Source organism: Malania oleifera, chromosome 3 (assembly GCF_029873635.1).
Source record: "Malania oleifera isolate guangnan ecotype guangnan chromosome 3, ASM2987363v1, whole genome shotgun sequence".
NCBI lineage: Eukaryota > Viridiplantae > Streptophyta > Magnoliopsida > Santalales > Ximeniaceae > Malania > Malania oleifera.
This window is the reverse complement of record NC_080419.1, coordinates 45,743,625-45,764,643: the sequence shown is the minus strand read 5'-3', so window position 1 is coordinate 45,764,643 and position 21,019 is coordinate 45,743,625. Positions and strand designations below refer to the sequence as shown.

Here is a 21,019-nt window from a genome sequence, read left to right as displayed (position 1 = left end):
GGAGTTTAAAGGTGTTCGAGATGCCAAAGAGGTAGAGAACTTCCTATGGCAAGTGGAGCGATACTTTGAAAGCTTGAACCTCGAGGAGGAACAAGTCAAGGTACGTACTGCTTCTCTCTTTCTCTCTGATAATGCTATCCTTTGGTGGCGTAGGAAACACGCCGATATGGAGAAGGGGTTGTGCTCCATAAATACTTGGGAGGACTTTAAGAAGGAGTTGAAGAGACAGTTCTTTCCTAAAAACGTGGTCTATGAGGCATGAAAGAAGCTTAGAGAACTTAAACACAAGACCACCATCAGTGGCTATGTTAGGGAATTCACAACTCTCATGCTTCAAATCCCTAACCTAGCTGCTGAAGATCTCCTCTTCTACTTCATCGATGGTGTCCAAAATTGGGCTAAGAAAGAGTTACAATGACGAGGAGTAAAGGATGTGGATGAAGCCATTGCCATGGCAAAGTCCCTTACGAAGTACCAATGAAATGAACACCCCAAGTCAAAGAATTCCAAAGGGAACGCTGGAAAAGGTAGGGGAGATAACTGAAAGCAACCAGCTAAGAAAGGAAACTTCAAGTCCCCCTTAAGGCAAGAATTTGAGGATAAGAGGAAGAGCTCTACAAAGGCTATTAGCTGCTTTGTGTGCAAGGGTCCCCTTCGTATGAAGGAGTGCCCTAAGCTTGGATCCTTGGCATCTATTGTGCCGGAACGTGAAGCCCAAGATAGCCCCAAACAAGCTATGAGTCATGTTGGCTCTCTACGGCTCCTTAATGCCTTGAAGGCCAAGCCACAAGTAACTAGTAATAAAGGGCTTCTGTATGTTGAGGCAATAATCAATGGGAGGTCAACCTAAGCTATGGTGGACACAGGCGCCACCCATAACTTTGTCACTCCAAAAGAAACCACAAGGATTGGCTTAAAGGTGTTGAATGGAGATGGATGGACAAAAATAAGGCCATAAAATTCATAAATTACAAAAATACCTATAGCAGCCATAAAATATGACACGACAATAATGATGGCAAAATGCAAAGGCCTTCCTAAATTTTCTAAATATGACATTGTGCCCAATTTTTGAGAGCCATCAAAGAATTCCATGACATTGTAATTTAAGGTAAAATTCAACAATATCTCTTGAGTTTTTTGAATATGATACTTTAACCCTTAAGTTTTCAAAAATTATCCAAAAAAACTCAAGGTTTAATTTTGTTAATAAAATGAACCTTCAATTGGTCAATTGTTAGTCAATCATTAAGTATATGTTAAAAATAAATAATTTTATCTATAATCTTAAAAATTAAATTTTAAAATGACATCAATTTAATAAATTAAGTTGAAAAAACTGGTCAATATAATGTCCTAAACATTGAATAAGTGAATCAAATACCCAAACGGTTCTTTAATTGATCTATCCAACCAATCCAATCGCGTTTGTTGAACTAGTTGACATTAGCATAACAAAATAATTTTATTATTATTTCAAATTTTGTAAAAAAAATATATGAAAAAAAAAATCAAAAGTTACTAATAACTCATAAAAAATACCTAGTAAATATAATATTACAACATGTTTGTTAGATATAATTTTAGTAAAAATTAAATGATTAAACACATCATAAAATAAAAAAATATAGTTCAATATTTTTAAATTTAAGTACTCTATAATAAAAGGTAAACTAAAATTTTAACTTCAGACTTCATAAATTAAAATAAGTAAAGTTGAATCTTAATTCTTCTATTGTAAATGTGATAAAAAAAATTAAACTTATTAGAAAATCTAACATAAGCTTTAAAGGAAAGAACCAATTAAAACGAGAGAAATCATCTATGAAAACACAATAGTATTTATAGCTAGATGGAGAGGGAATTGGCGAGGGTCCTCATAAATCGTAGTGAATCTGTTCAAATAAGGTAGAGCAGGTTGATTGAAATAGGGAAAAGGTAGGCAATGACTTTTTCCTAATTGACAACCAAAACAAGGTTTTGAATTAAAATTGCCTTTATTAAAAAATGTGATAACACCATGCTTATTCAAAGAGGAAACAATGCAAGAAGAAGGGTGTCCTAATCGTGCATGCCAAATGATAGAAGGTGCACGAGAATGACATAAAGAAAGACTAGAGAAAAAACTTACGTGGCCACGGTCTAGAATATAGAGCCCTTTCTCACAGCACCCGACTCCCACCACCGTTCTTGTTGCTAGATCCTGTATGGGAAAACTAGAAGAAGAAAATGTCACTGAGCAATTATCCTCACAAGTTAACTTACTAATTGACAAGAGATTTTTAGTAATGCGAGGAACAAGAAGAACATTGGACTTTTTTAAAGGATGAGAAGAAACAAGAGAGGAGATAGAACCAATGTGAAAAATAGACAAAGATTGACTGTTACCCATAAAAACCCGTTGATTACCAGTGTAAGAGACGAATTTATCAAGAGAAGAACATCATTAGTCATGTGAGAAGTTGCACCTATGTCCGTGTACCACTCAGTATCTTGAGAATCATCAAGGGACGTGGCAGCAAAGGCTTCAATCAAACCTGCAGCCTTAGCTTTCTTCAAGAGTTTGCCGAGTTTATGGCATTTCTTGGCAGTGTGCTGTTCTTTGCCACACCATTGACAAGTAGTTCCAGAGGTCTTAAAATATTGTCTTGATACTGGCAAAGAAGAATCTGGTTTAGAACAACCAGAAACAGAACCACGTTAGACAACCACAGTTGACTGAGAAGAGGAATCCCCAAGGATTGATCGAGAAAAGAGCTTATGACTGATAGTTTTCGGAACCAGATTTGCAAAGGAGGGCAGTGGCAGTTGTGACAACCTGGAAGTGGAAAAAATTTCAAAATTAGAACCAAGACCACAGAGAAACCAATGTACCTTATCGGTGTCATCAACTGATTTTCCAATAACGCTCAACTAATCACATAATGACCAAAAAGAACTAGCATGTTCAGCAACACCACGAGAGTCGAGCTGCATCAACTGGAGTTCATATTTCAGTTGGAGCTCTCTAGTTTTTGAACTGTGAGAAAATGAAATTTCAAGAGCCAGCTAAGCATCACGAGTAGTGGTGCAATTAACAACTTCAGCCATACATTCTTCAGTGAGAGAGGTATAAAGCAGGCTGAGTAAAATTTTATCTTGCACGTGCCATTTCTTATAGGCAGTATTAGGAACAAGATCATTTCTAACAAGAACTTGAGCAGTAGGTGCAGGTGAAAACCCATCCAAAAAGTCCATAAGATTTTGACTTTCAAGCAAGGGAACAAACTGATGACGCCAAAAGAATAAAATTTGTGGGAGTGAGTTTGATGTTAACCATGTGAACCATTGTATTGAGCGGAAGTAGAGAGGAATCAACCATGGAGAGAAAAAAAATCTCAGCAAAGGTTTGACCGATTGACTCTGATACCATGTAACGACCTGCTCCTTTTTCACATATATATATATATATATATATATATTTTTAATAAATAAATTATCATATCACATCATACATTCCAGCTCAGCAGGTCACAATCCACTTGGGCCCATGGGCACCAGGGATATATCAATGCATAAAGCAGAAGCCCTAGCAGCAGAAAATATACAAACATATACATCTCAATACCATATACCACAATATACCAGAGTTACTACAATCACTGTATTTTCATATATACATCCCAAAAATAAAACCTAGGGACATTTCCTACAAAATCTAACTGTCCCTACAAAACTTACCCTTCAAAAAGGATAGATAGACCGTACTATATCAGCGGGGCTTTTCCCGCTCTCCTATCCGGGGCTCCTAAAAAGTTAATAAGATTTAGGGGTGAGACATCTCTCAGTAAGGGAAATAAACTAATACCAGTGTGTGGCAACATGAGTATTATGTGTTCTACATATACCATACATAACATATTCAATACTGTTTATCAAATCTGGGAAAACATACATATATATATCAACACATAGCAGAATATACTGCATTTTCATAAACATATCTCGTCTCATATACTAATAATAACATAAAACAATCCTGGTAGGTTAGCTGGCTGTTGTCATGTATTACCCCCACATGACTGGGTTGTGTGGCACGAAGGCGGGACCTAACAATGGTTGGCCGACCACTGCCAAGTCAAACAGTAGTCTGTAGGTCCGATGGGTCTACCCAGACTGGTCCGTACACCAGGGGCGATAACAGTACACTTCTTGAAAATAACCACATCGACCATCCAATCTCACACCACTCCATACAGCGGCGTTAACACAGATATCATGATCACGAGGACCATGGACACATAGCAACGGTACCGTGCAAGTGCTAGCCTAGACCAAGCCAACCAGGTTCTGATATCATATACATATACTAAAATCGTGATACATGGATAACTCATATCATTAATTATCAAATCATTCATATCATTTTTCACATATACATATATCATGAAAATCATCGGCCCGTACGCCGGTATTTCACATTTTATCATAGCTCGGCCCGTACGCCGGCAAATTACATAACACAGCCCATATGCTGGCAAATCACATAGCTCGGCCCGTACGTCGGCAAATCACGTAGCACAGCCCGTACGCTGGCAAATCTCATCCACATAGCACGGCCTGTACGCCGGAAAATCATATATATATATATATATAAATATCTCGGCCCGTACACCGGTTTTCCATCATAGAAATCCATATCGTCCCCATTCCCAGAAAACAGTATTTCACAACATTTTACTCTCATGCCACACTAAACAAATTTTCTACGTATTCAACATATCATCATTTAAACAGTATTTTTCAAATATAAATCATATATATAAATATATTTATTTTTTTCCTGAAACCATATGTTACATATATATACATGCATTTTCTCAAAACAAAACTAGCTTAGTTTATCCTCTTACCTGATTCCTGAAAAGCCCCTAAGAAAATCTTCCCCGTACCCACAAAGTTCTCAACTCAACACCCTGAAAATGAAAACTCGCAAAATTAAAGTTTAGTATTTTCGTACGTACAACATTTTCTATAACTACCACTAAGTCAAATTCGACTTAAAAAATCTTACCTCAACTTAGGGATGATTCCCAACGTTCCCAATCAACACCCTGGAACTGAAAATTTTCAATATTAAAGTTCAGTATTTTTACGCGTATATCACTTTCTTCAACTGTCAAAAATCCAAAAATTGAATATAAAGCCTTACCTTGGATTTGGGATGAAATCCAACTTCGTTTCCCTGACGATCCGTTCCGACAGGCTTGTAGAGAATTTCACCAAGAGCGTCGTGGTGGCTTCGGTTTATCGATTCAGCGTAAAACTAGCCCGGAATCGAAGAGAGAGAGAGTCATAGGAGAGAGAGAGAGAGAGAGAGAGAGGGAGAGAGAGGAGAGAGAGAGAGAGTGTGTGTGTGTGTGAGAGTGCACTTGCCGCACACCAAAATGAATCCAATTCAAATTGGATTTTTTTTTTCTTTTTTTTTTTTACTTTTCAAAGCTTCTTGAAGAAGCTTGTATTATTATATATATATATAATATCATAGTTACTTTTATATATATATATATATATATATATATTTTGTCCTTATCATACTATTCATTTTACTTGTTAATTTAATTAATTTATTTTATTTTATTATTTTATTATTATTATTTAAAAAAAAAAAAAATTTTTTCCCGGTTACTACATTCCTCCCCCCTTAAAAGAATTTCGTCCTCGAAATTTACTGTTTCCGTAACTCGCCATCCTTTAATTAGGAAAAAGGGTCTACTCATTTTATTACCTACCCTCACTTATGGCGGAGGAATACCGTGGTTACATTTCGAGTCTTGGAAGATTACATATACAAAAGAAAACCATTCTCCCAAAACTAAAGTACTACATTATTCAACCATTACATGTACCTGCAACAGAAAACTACTTAATTATTTACATTTATTCACTCAGACTTCTTGAAATAAATGCGAATACCTCTGCTTCATCTGCTCCTCGGACTCCCAAGAAGCCTCTTCTACTGCATGATTCCTCCACAAGACTTTTACTTGAGGAATCGTCCTGTTACGTAGCTCTTGCACTTTCCTATCCAGAATCTGTACTGGTACCTCCTCATATCCCAATGAATCACTAAGCTCCAACTCATCATAATTGATGACATGAGAAGGGTCTGGGACGTATTTCCTCAACATAGCAACATGACATACGTTGTGAATCCTGGACAATATAGGTGGCAAAGCTAGCCTGTAGGCTACCGGTCCCACTTTATCTAGAATCTCAAATGGACTGATAAACTTAGGACTAAGTTTACCCTTCCTCCCAAATCGTATAACCCCTTTCATCGGAGCTATCTTCAAAAATACGTGATCACCTACGTCAAACTCTAAATTCCTGCAGCGATGGTCGGCATAACTCTTCTGTCGACTCTGAGCTACACTGATCTTATCCCTGATAAGACGAACTTTATCACACGCCTGCTGAGCCAGCTCTGGCCCCACTACTCGCCGCTCACCCACTTCATCCCAAAACAAAGGAGAATGGCATCTCTTACCATACAGAGCCTCAAATGATGCCATGCCAATGCTAGACTAATAACTGTTATTATATGCAAATTCTACTAATGGCATGAACTGGGTCTAACTACCCCCAAAGTCTAGTATACACGCTTTGAGCATGTCCTCTAATATCTGTATCGTCCTCTCAGTCTGCCCGTCTGACTGAGGATGGAATGCCGTACTAAACGATAACTGAGACCCCAGAGCCTCCTGCAGACTCTTCCAAAATCGTGATGTGAATCGTGGGTCTCGATCCGACACAATAGATACAGGCACCCCATGAGAACGTACTATCTCCTGAATGTAAATCTCCGCTAAACGGCTGAGGGAGTAGCTGATCTTGATGGGAATAAAGTGGGCGGTCTTCGTCAATCGATCAACAATCACCCAGATAGCATTATGACCATGTAACGTCGTCGGCAGTCCTGACACGAAGTCCATCGATATGTGATCCCACTTCCACTCCGGGATGAATAACAGCCGCAACTGCCCTGCCGGTCTCTAGTGCTCAGCCTTTACCTGCGGCACGTCAAACACTGCGCTACATACTCGGCAATCTCTCTCTTCATACCACTCCACCAGTATGACTCTCGCAGATCTCTGTACATCTTCGTACTACCGGGATGAACTGTATACAAAGATCTGTGAGCCTCCTCTAGAATAGTCTTCCTGATCTTAGTATCGGCAGAAACACATAATCTGAAACGGAACCGCAAAGCTCCGTCATCTGCGATACTGAACTCCTCCCCCTGCCCACTCTGTACTCTGTCTATCACCTTCACTAGCTCTGGATCTTCCTTCTGGGCAGCTTTAATTCTCTCCTGCAGGGTAGGCTGTACCACTAGGCTGGCAATACATACTGGGAGATCACTCTCCACCAACTCTATGCCGAGTCTCTCCAGATCCATTATGATCGGATGCTGGATCCCCATAGCCGCCAACACTGGCTCCCTGGATTTCCTGCTCAACGCATCAGCTACCACGTTTGCTTTCCCTGGGTGATAACTGATGGTACAATCAAAATCCTTAATCAGCTCCAACCACCTTCTCTGCCTCATATTCAGTTCTTTTTGCGTAAAGAAATACTTCAAACTTTTATGGTCGGAGAAGATCTCACACTGCTCACCATACAGGTAATACCTCCAAATCTTCAGTGCATGTACCACTGCAGCCAACTCAAGATCATGGGTAGGGTAGTTCTTCTCATATTTTTTCAATTGCCTAGATGCATACGCCACTACCCTACCATGCTACATTAATACACAGCCAAGTCCCTTCAAGGACGCATCACTGTAAATGGTATACCCTTCACCCCCACATGGGATGATCAACACTGGTGCTGTGACTAGTCTCTGCTTCGGCTCCTAAAAACTCTGCTCACAACTATCGTCCCACTCAAATCTAATATTCTTCCTCGTCAGTCGTGTCAAGGGCCTTGACAAAGCTGAGAATCCCTCAACAAAACGACGGTAATAGCCTGCTAGCCCCAAGAAACTCCTGATCTCGTGGACATTTCTCGGTCTAGTGCAATTCACTACAGCCTCAATCTTGCTAGGATCCACAGAAATACCGTCTCCAAATACAACATGACCCAAGAACACGACCTTCTCCAACCAAAATTCACATTTACTGAACTTGGCGTACAACTTCTTTTCCCGAAGTGTCTGCAAAACCTGCCTCAAGTGCGTCTCATGCTCCTCATAGTTCCTAGAATAGACCAGTACATCATCAATAAAAACAACAACAAACTGGTCTAGGTATTGGTGGAAGACTCTATTCATCAAGTCCATAAATACCGCAGGAGCATTCGTCAAACCAAACGGCATCACTAGAAACTCATAATGCCCATACCTAGTCCTGAAGGCCGTCTTTGAGACGTCTTCTGCTTTCACCTTCACCTGATGGTAGCCAGATCTGAGGTCAATCTTCGAATACACTCGTGTACCCTGGAGCTGGTCAAACAAATCATCGATACGGGGCAGAGGATACCTATTCTTGATTGTCACTTTATTTATCTCCCTATAGTTTATACACATCCTCATAGTCCCGTCTTTCTTTTTCACAAATAAAATTGGAGCTCCCCACGGAGATACACTGGGCCGTATGAAGCCTTTATCTAGCAGATCTTGCAACTAATTCTTCAATTCTGCTAACTCCACTGGCGCCATTCGATAAGGTACTTTAGAAATCGGCGCTGTACCGGGAGGTAGATCAATAGAGAAATCCACCTCACAGTCGGGTGGCAAGCCTGGTAACTCATCTGAAAAAAAATCCACAAACTCCTTCACTACAAGCTTGCTAGTAAGTTTCGACTCATTCTCTGACATCTCTTTCACAACCGCCACAAACCCCTGACAACCACTCAGCAGTAGTCTCCTGGCCTGAATAGTTGAAACTAGCTGAGGCGGGGATTGTACATGCGACCCTACAAACTTGAATTCTGCTTCCCCCGGGGTTCTAAATATCACCTCTCGTGCACGACAATCTATGCTGGCAAAATTAGCTGCTAGCCAATCCATGCCAAATATAACGTCAAACCCATGCATGTCTAACACTATCAAATCAGTAGACAATGTTTTCCCCTGAATCTCTACTGGGCAGTCGCGGAGTACCCTACCACACCTCACTACCGACCCTATCAGTGTAGATACCAACAGTTCAACATCTAATGATTGTGTTTCAACCTCACATAATTTAATACACCCCAAGGACACAAACGAGTGTGTAGCTCCTGAATCAAATAATGCAATAACTTTAAAAGAAAGTATAATGACCATACCTGTCACCACGTCACCTGACGCCTCAGCCTCACCCGGCGTCAGAGTAAACACCCTGGCTGGAGCCGTACTACATCTGGTGGAGTAGGGCAGTCTCGTACCATGTGCCTCAATCTACCGCAGCGATAGCACACCGGAGCTGCATCTGGCGGGGTACGACAATCTCGCACTATATGTCCCGATCTACCGCAACGGTAGCACACTACACCACCAGCTCGACACTCTCCCCAGTGCCTCCTACCACAAGTCTGACAAACTGGAGGACCCTACCCTATCTGCACCTGGCGTCCTCCCGTCTCCTGTCTCCGCCCTCTACCATGATTACCTCTCCTCCACTGACCCGACCTGTGGCCCTGCTGGTAGCTTGTAGATGCAGATCTCTTCCTCTGTCCCGGCTCATCCGCATCAAGACGCTCACCAATCTCTGCCAAGGCCACCCTGTCGACCAACTCAGTGAAGTCCTGGATCCGCAGCACCACCACCTGCCTAAATATACTCTGCCTCAAGCCTCTCTCAAACTGCCTCGCCTTCTTCACCTCATCAGGAACAATGTATGGGGCGAATCAAGAGAGCTCGATAAAACGTGCTGCATACTGCTGGATGGATAGTTGTCCCTACTTCAGACTCAGGAACTCTTCTACCTTAGCCTCCCTCACAGTAGCTGGAAAATATCTGTCAAAGAACAGATCTTTAAACCAGTCCCATGTCATAGCTATTGGAGTCACCCTCTGCTACTCTAATAGTCTCACCGCAGTCCACCACCTCTCAGCCTCTCATGTCAATTTATAGGTGGCAAAGAGGACCCTCTGTTCCTCAGTACATTGCAGCACAGCCAAGATTTTCTCAATCTCCTGCATCCAGTTCTCAGCAACTACAGGATCAACTCCACCTGAGAACGCCGGAGGATTCATCTTTGTAAATTTCTCTATAGTGCACCCATGGCCTGTAGATGGACCACTCTGCTCCCTCGAGCTCCTAGCAATCTCAGCCATAACCTGCTGAGCCACGCTACGTAATACCGCATCAGAGTCGGTCCTAGCTGCACCTGATGGTCCTGCTCCATCACTGCCGCTCGCATGGGCACTATTTCCTTCTGGATCCATCCTGGAAAATAGCAGTGGCAATTCAGTAATCCTATCCTCATAATTTATCCACCTATCCTCACCACTCATCTCAACATTTCTAACTCATTGTTAATCCCCAGTCCTACATTCTAGGAACACAACCCGACAATAGTTTACTATGGTTTTCCTGAAATCGTCACCCCAGGAAAAACACAGAAACTACCACGGAAGTCTTGCCTCTAGACTATAGAACAAAACCTCAAATCATTTCCTAAACTCTGGTATTGTTCCTGCTGCACTCTAAAGTCTACAGGACCTAGCAACCTAGGCTCTGATACCAATTGTAACGACCTGCTCCTTTTTCACACATATATATTTTTTTTAATAAATAAATTATCATCACATCATACATTCCAGCTCAGCAGGTCACAATCCACCTGGGCCCGTGGGCACCAGGGATATATCAAAGCATAAAGCAGAAGCCCTAGCAGCAGAAAATATACAAACATGTACATCTCAATACCATATACCACAATATACTAGAGTTACTACAATCACTGTATTTTCATATATACATCCCAAAAATAAAACCTAGAGACATTTCCCACAAAATCTAACTGTCCCTACAAAACTTACCCTTCAAAAAGGGTAGATAGACCGTACTATATCAGCGAGGCTTTTCCCGCTCTCCTATCCGGGGCTCCTGAAAAGTTAATAAGATTTAGGGGTGAGACACCTCTCAATGAGGGAAATAAACTAATACCAGTGTGTGGCAACATGAGTATTATGTGTTCTACATATACCATACATAACATATTCAATACTGTTTATCAAATCTGGGAAAACATACATATATATATCAACACATAGCAAAATATACTGCATTTTCATAAACATATCTCATCTCATACACTAATAATAACATAAAACTATCCTGGTAGGTTAGCTGGCTGTTGTCATGTATTACCCCCACATGACTGGGTTGTGTGGCCCGAAGGCGGGACCTGACAATGGTTGGCAGACCACTGCCAAGTCAAACAGTAGTCTGTAGGTCCGATGGGTCTACCCAGACTGGTCCGTACACCAGGGGCGATAACAGCAAACTTCTTGAAAATAACCACATCGACCATCCAATCTCACACCACTCCGTACAGCGGCGTTAACACAGATATCATGATCACGAGGACCATGGACACATAGCAACGATACCGTGCAAGTGTTAGCCTAGACCAAGCCAACCAGGTTCTGATATCATATACATATACTAAAATCGTGATACATGGATAACTCATATCATTAATTATCAAATCATTCATATCATTTTTCACATATACATATATCATGAAAATCATCGGCCCGTACGCCGGTATTTCACATTTTATCATAGTTCGGCCTGTACGCCGGCAAATTACATAACACAGCCCGTATGCTGGCAAATCACATAGCTCGGCTCGTACGCCGACAAATCACGTAGCACAGCCCGTACGCTGGCAAATCTCATCCACATAGCACGACCCGTACGCCGGCAAATCACATATATATATATAAATATCTCAGCCCATACGCGGTTTTCCATCATAGAAATCCATATCGTCCCCATTCCCAGAAAATAGTATTTCACAACATTTTATACTCATGCCACACTAAACAAATTTTCTACGTATTCAACATATCATCATTTAAATAGTATTTTTCAAATATAAATCATATATATAAAATATTTATTTTTTTCCTGAAACCATATGTTACATATATATACATGCATTTTCTCAAAACAAAACTAGCTTAGTTTATCCCCTTACCTGATTCCTGAAAAGCCCCTAAGAAAATCTTCCCCGTACCCACAAGGTTCTCAACTCAACACCCTGAAATGAAAACTCGCAGAATTAAAGTTTAGTATTTTCGTACGTACAACATTTTCTATAACTACCACTAAGTCAAATTCGACTTAAAAAGTCTTACCTCAACTTAGGGATGATTCCCAACGTTCCCAATCAACACCCTGGAACTGAAAATTTTCAGTATTAAAGTTCAGTATTTTTACGCGTATATCACTTTCTTCAACTGTCAAAAATCCAAATATTGAATATAAAGTCTTACCTTGGATTTGGGATGAAATCCAACTTCGTTTCCCTGACGATCCGCTCTGGCAAACTTGTAGAGAATTTCGCCAGAAGCGTCGTGGTGGCTTCAGTTTGTCGATCCGGCGTAAAACTAGCCCAGAATCGAAGAGAGAGAGTTGTAGGAGAGAGAGAGAGAGAGAAAGTGTGTGTGTGTGTGTGTGAGAGTGCACTTGCCGCACACCAAAATGAATCCAATTCAAATTGGATTTTTTTTTTTTTTTAACTTTTCAAAGCTTCTTGAAGAAGCTTGTGGTTTGAATTTTATTTGACTTTTCAAAGCTTCTTGAAGAAGCTTGTATTATTATATATATATATAATATCATAGTTACTTATATATATATATATATATATATATATTTTGTCCTTATCATACTATTCATTTTACTTGTTAATTTAATTAATTTATTTTATTTTATTATTTTATTATTATTATTATTATTTTTAAAAATTTTATTTTTCCCGGTTACTACATACCATGTAAAGGAAATGTCTCACACCATATGCTGTGAGGAGATATGTATTTATATACACAGTATCAAATACAAATATGGAACAAATGTACAAAGAAGGTAAATATCTTCAATTATGGGGAATTACTACAATTATGAAGATCACTACAATTATGAAGAATCACTAAGATCTTGGTCATAATCAGAGGAATCAGATTGTTCTCTAATAGGTACCACCTTAGTCTCCCTTCAAAATTCCATACCAAGTACTACTTAGAATTCATCCATCGAATTGATAGTGTCGCCCACTGACCAAGCTTCACAGCCGCTTGGCTACTTATAGAGTAGGATAAGCTATGGAGTTAACTATTTTCGTGCATCTCTGAGTCATCTAGTTTCAGGCCAAGTTTTGCATGAGTCTCTTCACATTGATTTGTAGATCCACAAACATTAACCCTTGAGCTTTTGTAACTTTCAATTATTTCATCTGCTGCTCCAACACATTAACTGCATTGCACACATCCTTTGGATTTCCTCTTATATCCTCATCATGTCCTTGTGTCCTCTCCAAAATGGAAGCTTTGAAGGCATCTATTGATGACTTGTGAGGGAAATCAACAATGGGATATGTGTTTACCCTTATAGGAGGACCAGTATGTTGGAGATCCATGGTACATTCTCTGGTTGCTTTGTCCACGACTGAGGCGGAATATATGGCAGCTGTCGAAGCTACAAAGGAAGCCTTATGGCTTACTGGTTTAGTCAGAGAGCTAGGGTTACAGCAAGATGGTGTGGTGCTGCATTGTGATAGTCAGAGTGTCATTTACTTGGCGAAGAATCAGGTATACCATGCTAGGACCAACCACATTGATGTGAGGTTCCGCAAGGTTCGGGAATTGATTGCTTCGGGTGAACTAGTGTTGGAGAAAGTTCACGCATCTGATAATGTAGCAGATATTCTAACCAAATCAGTTACTTTAGAGAAATTCAAGCATTGCTTGGACTTACTCCATGTCTCCAAGTGATAGAAGGGAGACATACCCAACCAAACTTTTTTAAGTTCAAAGTGAAACAGTTCATGTTTTTGAGATTCTCCTAAGGGGCATATAATCGCCAAGGTGGAGATTGTTAGTTGTGGCTCTTATACTTCTATTTTGGTAAGCAAAGAAGGAAGGAGGAAAAACATGAAAGGGGCAACACAGCAGGACTCGTCGACAAGAGCCCTGTATTCGTCGACAAGGGAACAGCAGAGGTTCATCGACGAAGGCTTTAAAGCTCGTTGACGAATAATTACCGAGAACAAGAAATTTTAGATTTCTAGCATTGTCGAAAAGAGCCCTGTATTCGTCGACGAAGGTTCTTCTTGGGCTCATCGACGAAGCCCTGTGTTCGTCAACGAGAGGCGCTTGGGCTACGGTAGTTTTTTCTGAATTTTGAATTTTTGAACGTTGAGTGGTTGGGCAAACGGGGGGAAACCTCCGAGGAACCTCTATATATGTCGTCTGGCCATATTTTGAAAGTGAGAGTGATCATTAGAGAAGTGTATTGTGTACATTTTGATTTCCTTAGTGAAATTTGTGTGTCATTGCTTCCGTGGATGTAGGCTTTGCCGAACCACGTAAATCTTTGTGTTGATCTTGTTCTGGTTGTGTGTATTATTTACATTCACTTATTGTTGTTTATTCCACTATGCATCTTCATTATACGATCCATATCACAACCGATCCTACCTAATGAAGTATGACGATAAAACACTGCACACCGTCAAAAACCAAACTCAAGTACTACAGCAATGAAACAAATAAACCATGCTCTAGGAGACTATTTTAAATCATATAGTGTCTTCTTGTGCCTACACACTAAGCTTGACTCCCCCTGAGCAACAAACCTACGTGGTTGCTCCATATAGACCTCCTCCTCAAGATCACCATGCAAGAAGGCGTTCTTCACATCTAACTAATGTAGAGGTCAATAAAAAGTAGTAGCCAAGGAGATGAATAGGCATACTGATGTAAGTTTTTCAATCATAGAAAAGGAGTCAAAATAATCCAAAACATACACCTAAGTAGATCCCTTAGCAACAAGACGGGCCTTTAGATGAGCCACATTACCATCGGGTTTGACCTTCACAGTGTATAGTGTATACCCAGCAACGACCAACCATAGACTTGTTAGGAGGAAGAGATACCAAGTACTAAGTACCATTATATTATCCCATGAAGCATTCATCTCTTCAACCATACCATTCCTCCACCCAGAGTGGACTAAGGCTTCTAAAATAGATTTAAGAAGCAATAGACGATAAAGCAGTAACAAAAAAATATTAAAAGGGTGATAAGAAGTCATAACAAACATTGTTGGAAATGGGATGTTGGGTACATGCGCATTAACCTTTCTAAATGACAATAAGTGGATCAACATCATGGGAGATATGATCATCAGATGAGGAAACCAAAGGCATGGTAGTAGGGGACTCTCTTCCTTGGAGCCTCCGTTGTGAATACACGTACAAATTAGGATGATCGAGACGACGAGAAGGACTCGAACTACGTGGAGACTCAGATGGTTGGTTGGGTAAAGACAAAAAAGTAGAATATGAAAGATTAGGTAGAGGAAGAGACTCATTGAGCTCATAAGCACATAGGGAATGGGTGTAGTAAGGTGTAGACTCAAAGAAGGTAACATCTACAGAAACAACAAAGCAATACAACACAAGACTATAACAACAATATCCCTTTTGAGCATATAAGTAGCCCAGAAAGACATAGAGGATTCAACTTATCCACCACAATAGTTAGTGAATGAAAAAATGACACACATCGGAATATACGAGGAAGGAGAGATAATAAAGGTGAATTAGGAAAGGGAATGGAGTAGGAAATTTTACCACTAAGAATAGAGAATGACATCTTGTTGATTAGAGAGCAAGCAATAAGTATGACATCACTTCAAAACTCTTTAGGTACATGCATTTGATAAAGTAAGGTGCGAGTGATTTCAAGGGTATATATATTTTTCCTCTCTGCAACCCTATTATATTAAGAAGTGTGCGCATTGGATGATTGATGGACAATACCAAACTCAGTCATATAAGTAGTGAATCGTGAACTAAAATACTCTAGCATTATCACTTCGAAGTATTAGAACCAACAAACCAAACTAAGTCAATTTATTTCAAAACAAAAGGCACAAAATAGAAGAAATCCAGAGTAAATTTCATACACCCAATTCATGTATTTCGAATTGATTCTTTACCCAAGTATTTCAATCCAATTTCAATCTCAAATTCTTCTTGACATGATCACCCCCTCATCTCAAACCAACGCTTCGTTTCTTGATCATGAAACTTAAAGAATCATTTCTTCAATACTAGATATCACAATCAATTGTTGAAACTCTATAATGTAATTGAAGCTACAAATTTATGCAATCTCAAATACAATCTTACACTCACCATCTCTTGACCCATTATATAACAACTTTCCTCTCAAAGTTGAAACTGTTTCTACTTCCAGGCATAGATTCTTCATCATTTTCTTCCTCTTATTATTATTTTTATTCTTCTTCTTCCTCCTCTTATCTCTCCTATTGTTATTGGGTTTCTATAGCATTCAAGTAATTTGTGAGTTGTCGTAAAAATCTTGTCGGGGTATCTTGTTCACATGTTCATTAACATATAAGAGAACTGATTACTAAGTTGCTAAAACCATGTTATCCCATCCATCTAGAATAGGAATTGTGGCACCTTCTTTCCAATTCATGTATGTTTATTTTTGTGACTTGATGCTTGAATCAATTTGCATGTGTATGATTGTGTAGTGGGTATGTGAGTGTTAACTATGTGATGTGTGCTGGTTTTGGGCTTGATCTTAAGATATTTGTGTAAATGTCCAATGCGTTGTGTCTATACTAATCTTAAGGTGTATGCTCTAGTGGGTAGATGTGTACGTTGTGTATGTTTGCATGAAATTGCAATGAATCTGGAGGTGGGGATGGAGTACTATAGAATTTGGTATGTGGGTGTGGAGTATAGAATTGCTCCTTTTGTGCAATCCTATGGAAGATATCATGCTAGTTAGACATTACTACTATGCCACCCATTATAAGTAGTATTGGCCACTATTGGTTCTTCCTAATTATTGCCACATTAAGAGTGTGGTTAAGGATTATTGAATTTTTTTCAACACTATTACATATCCATAAAATTTGGGGCCTACTCTAAGCATATGTTGCACTCAGCCACTTATAATTATGTTTGAAATAGTTTTGAAATTCTAATTTTCATCTTCAGTTGTGATGACTAGAGTTCATCCACAATTTTCTATTACCCTACTAGAGTTCAACCCCACATGTATACTAGATATCACAGAAGATCTAGTTTTAACAAAGTAGATGGACTTCAATAATTATGATTAATTACATAATTAATCCCCATGCATGTATCTATACCACTGCAAGTATAATCTAATAGCTTATCCATTCTTTTATGGATTGGCCTATTATTTTCTTCAACTGCACAACAATGAAGTTTAAGGATTCATGCAACTATTTCCTTGGTATTTGAAGTGGATTTGTGCTGCCATACACTCGTATATGTGCATTGTTCAGCCTGATTTGTTTAAACTCAGCTCTATTGCTTTCCCCTTCCCCGTCACCTTCTCTTTGGTGCATTTATTACGATTTATATTTGGTGCTCTGGTTTTCATCCCATTGAACAATGACTGTTTCAGAAGATCAGTAAACAGAGTCTATTGGAGCTCTAATTTTGTGTGAATATCATTTTGACATCTTGAATTGGTTCCTTTGAGTTCAATTTTATCCACAATATTTTATTTCCCATAAAAAAAATTTTATCAATTCTGAATTTTACGTTAGATCTTTCTCCTATGAACTTAAAGCATTCTCTAGGAATACCTAGCCATTAATATTTTGATTCTATCTAAAGGATTCTCATGATTTAACCATTCCCCTCCGCCCCCCTCCCCATGTTCTGTTTGCAGAAAAGTGGTTGTGTGTGTTAGAAGTAAACAGAAGTTGTGTGTGCTACTCATTGATGTCACACTTGAAGGGTTAGGTTCAGATTGTGGTGAATCTGATGATATAAAATTAATGCAGGAGGCATACCTTCTATCCCCTGTTTAGTTTGTTTCCTTAGTGCGTTTTCTGTTTCTTCTTTTTTTTTTTTTTTTTTTTTTTGACGATTGCAGTTTAATTTTTGGCAATTTTTCAGGAATTACACCAAAAGCAATGGATTGCCGCAAAATGGAAGAAGTTTGAGAGGTTTTGACTGCTCTAGGACTTCAGGTTATGATTTTAGTGATTTCTGGTACTCCTAGTAATAACAAACTTCCTCATTATCTAATGTGTAGTTCGAGAGGTTTTGACTGCTCTAGGACTTCAGGTTATGAGGTTTGTAATTTCTGGTACTCCTAGTAATAACAAACTTCCTCATTATCTAATGTGTCATTCCCTATGGATTCAACAGGGTGTACATTGAGGGGGGCGCAACGTACCTGTTTATAACTTGAGGTAGTGAGAAATCTATGGAATTGCTGTGTACCTTTCAAGTCTCTGATTCATCAAGGGATACATGTATTTTGAGAAGGTAAGCTATGGAGTCTTGTATCCATACATTGAAATTTGAAGTTGATGTTGGTATTGTGCTTTTGAAGGATTTTTTTTTTTCTTTGTATATATCTCCTATCATCCTATGTGATTAAGACGGATTTCCTTTGTTAAGGTGGACTTTCCATGGGTTTGTTTTTAATCCCATGCATATATCAGTATCACTGCCTCCAAGGTCATTGTTCAGAGCAATGTAGAGAGAATGAAGTGAGCTCAGTGTGCAAGAGGAGATAACAAAGCTGCTCGTGCAGCAAGAGAGGAGCCTGGCCAACAAAGGAGAGGGATTTGGTGCAGAAGATCAGAGTGACAAAAGAGATAAAGGGCAATTATATATGTAATTTGTTGCCGTAAGTGCTGATTACCCCACTAGTCCACTTACCACTTCTCAGATTATAAGCAAATGATCGCTAATGTTGTTCAGTCTGTAATTATTTTGGTTTACGGACAGGGTTTTCATCACTTACTGAGACAGCTACAAGAGAAGATCTCAATCTATCTCTAGTAGAGGTTAGTTAAAACTACACTTTTGAAGTTATTTTCCTATGCACAGCTGCCATATGTCACACCATCAGAACTGATAATTTTAAAAAATACATAATTCTATACAGACAGGCCTAAACGACCAGTCACCACTGGGAACAATTAATGAGTATATGATCTTGAAGACAGAGACCATAGCATTAGTCTTGATAATACAGTGTCATGACCCCTTAAGCCAATAGTCGAAGCTCCTAATCACTAGTATCTCTCTGAACAATTAATTTTGGCCTACAGATGAGTTTAATTTGTCTAGATGCATTATGGCAGATCCAGGCCACCCTGACAATTATGTGTTGAAATATTCTCTAAAATATATGATTTTACGAGGTTTTTCAAAGTATGAATTTTCTAAAGCATTTAATGTTATGTGTGTTTGCCTCACAATGGAAAAAGTGAGAAAGGAAAGGTCATTAATAAATGACAAGGTGGACTAATCTCTTAAAATTTGTTAAGAGAAAGTGCTAGCGTATACTATATACTCTAGTGCACCCTAAGACGGTGCTTAGCACCATCCGCACTCGCAGGGTGAGCTGTAGGGTGCTAGTGGCGTATTTAGTTGGCATTTGTTTGAAAAAAACAAGTACCCACAATAATTTCCTTCATCAAAATTAAAGTATCTATTATCTTTTTTTCTTTTTTGTGATCAGTTAAGTAAATTGTATACATAAAAAAGGATATGTACAATATGGGGGCATACGCATGGCCAGTTTTTGTATTTTGTGCATTTTTTATGGTTGGACTATTATTGGAGAAATTCACCTGAAGCTTCATTATATCTTGCAGGGGTTGTGCAGGTTGCAGTCTCAATCAATACCCACGAGATAATTCCTCATTGGAGTCTCCAAGTTAAAAAGAAAAAAATGTTCTGTTTATTATATACACACTGCATAAAAATATGATTGTCTCTATGCAAAAAGGGAGATGGTATGTCAAGATTAATGATCTTGGAAATTAAGTTCTATTTGTAGTAATATGATATAATAGTGAGATAGATGTTTTTGTTTTTAATATATTTTATGTTGAAAATGAAATAACTCTTAGACTCTTATATGATTTTTCGTTTGGGAAGAATAATTCTTTGTTGATATTATTATACTTTTGAAGAGTAATTATTTTATTTTATTACGCAATAATTATTAATCCCAGAAGTGTTTTAACCTAGAAAATAACTTATGGCTGAAAAGGAAGGAAAACAAATTTGTCCTCAAAAGTTATTAACATAATGAACTTCATCTTGAAAAGAAGGTTGGTTGAAAATATATTATGTCAAAATATTATATTATGAGAATACAAGTAATAACTCAATAATTGAATTTAAAGTTCATTTTATGTCATGGATTTTTTACAAATAAAGGTTTAAAGAGGCAACAGAAACAAGTACACCTCAAGAAGAATATGGCAATTGGTTGACCTACATTGCAAGAGAAGTAACAATAATATGTGCAATAAGTTGTCAAATGAACACCATCCACATGACGCATTTAAAGTTGCCATAACACCTAAATGCATTCCCCAAGAGTTGCAAACTTATTTGCCCTTAAAAGTTATTAGCATAATATATCTGTTAAGTTCATTTATTAACATAATGAATCCATTAAGAGCACCTGTTCAAATCCATTGGCATGTTCAAAAAATTTAATTTTACTCGGGAATACCAATATGATACCAATATGATCACAACGTTTATTTACAACTATCATTCACAACTGTCATACACTACTTTCATTCACATATACATGTTGGGGAAAAATGACTTTGCATTCCCAATTATACATATTTGAATACAACGATGCTATACAAATGAAATAAATATAATTGATGTTATACACATGAAATAAAAAGAATGAGACTACACAAGTGTCGCAAGGAGGTCATCTCCGGTGTCGAGGTGGCTGCCATTTGCGTCTG

At 38.7% G+C, this 21,019-nt stretch overlaps 1 protein-coding gene across 3 annotated transcripts in view; it reads left to right on the top strand.

Annotated features, from left to right (window-relative positions):
• LOC131151775 (uncharacterized) overlaps positions 1–20,142 on the top strand; it is a 37,898-nt gene extending 17,756 nt beyond the window's left edge. The window contains exons 3-7 of one of the 3 annotated variants that reach the window (XR_009135760.1): positions 18,177–18,250; positions 18,432–18,551; positions 18,687–18,918; positions 19,020–19,078; positions 19,895–20,142. The gene's annotated coding sequence lies outside the window, so the exon portion shown is untranslated. Of the gene's footprint in view, positions 1–17,946; positions 18,065–18,176; positions 18,251–18,313; positions 18,356–18,431; positions 18,552–18,686; positions 18,919–19,019; positions 19,079–19,894 lie in introns of those variants that run through there. The other 2 variants (XR_009135761.1, XM_058103180.1) reach the window with 2 other exon arrangements.
• Positions 20,143–21,019: the final 877 nt, after the last annotated feature.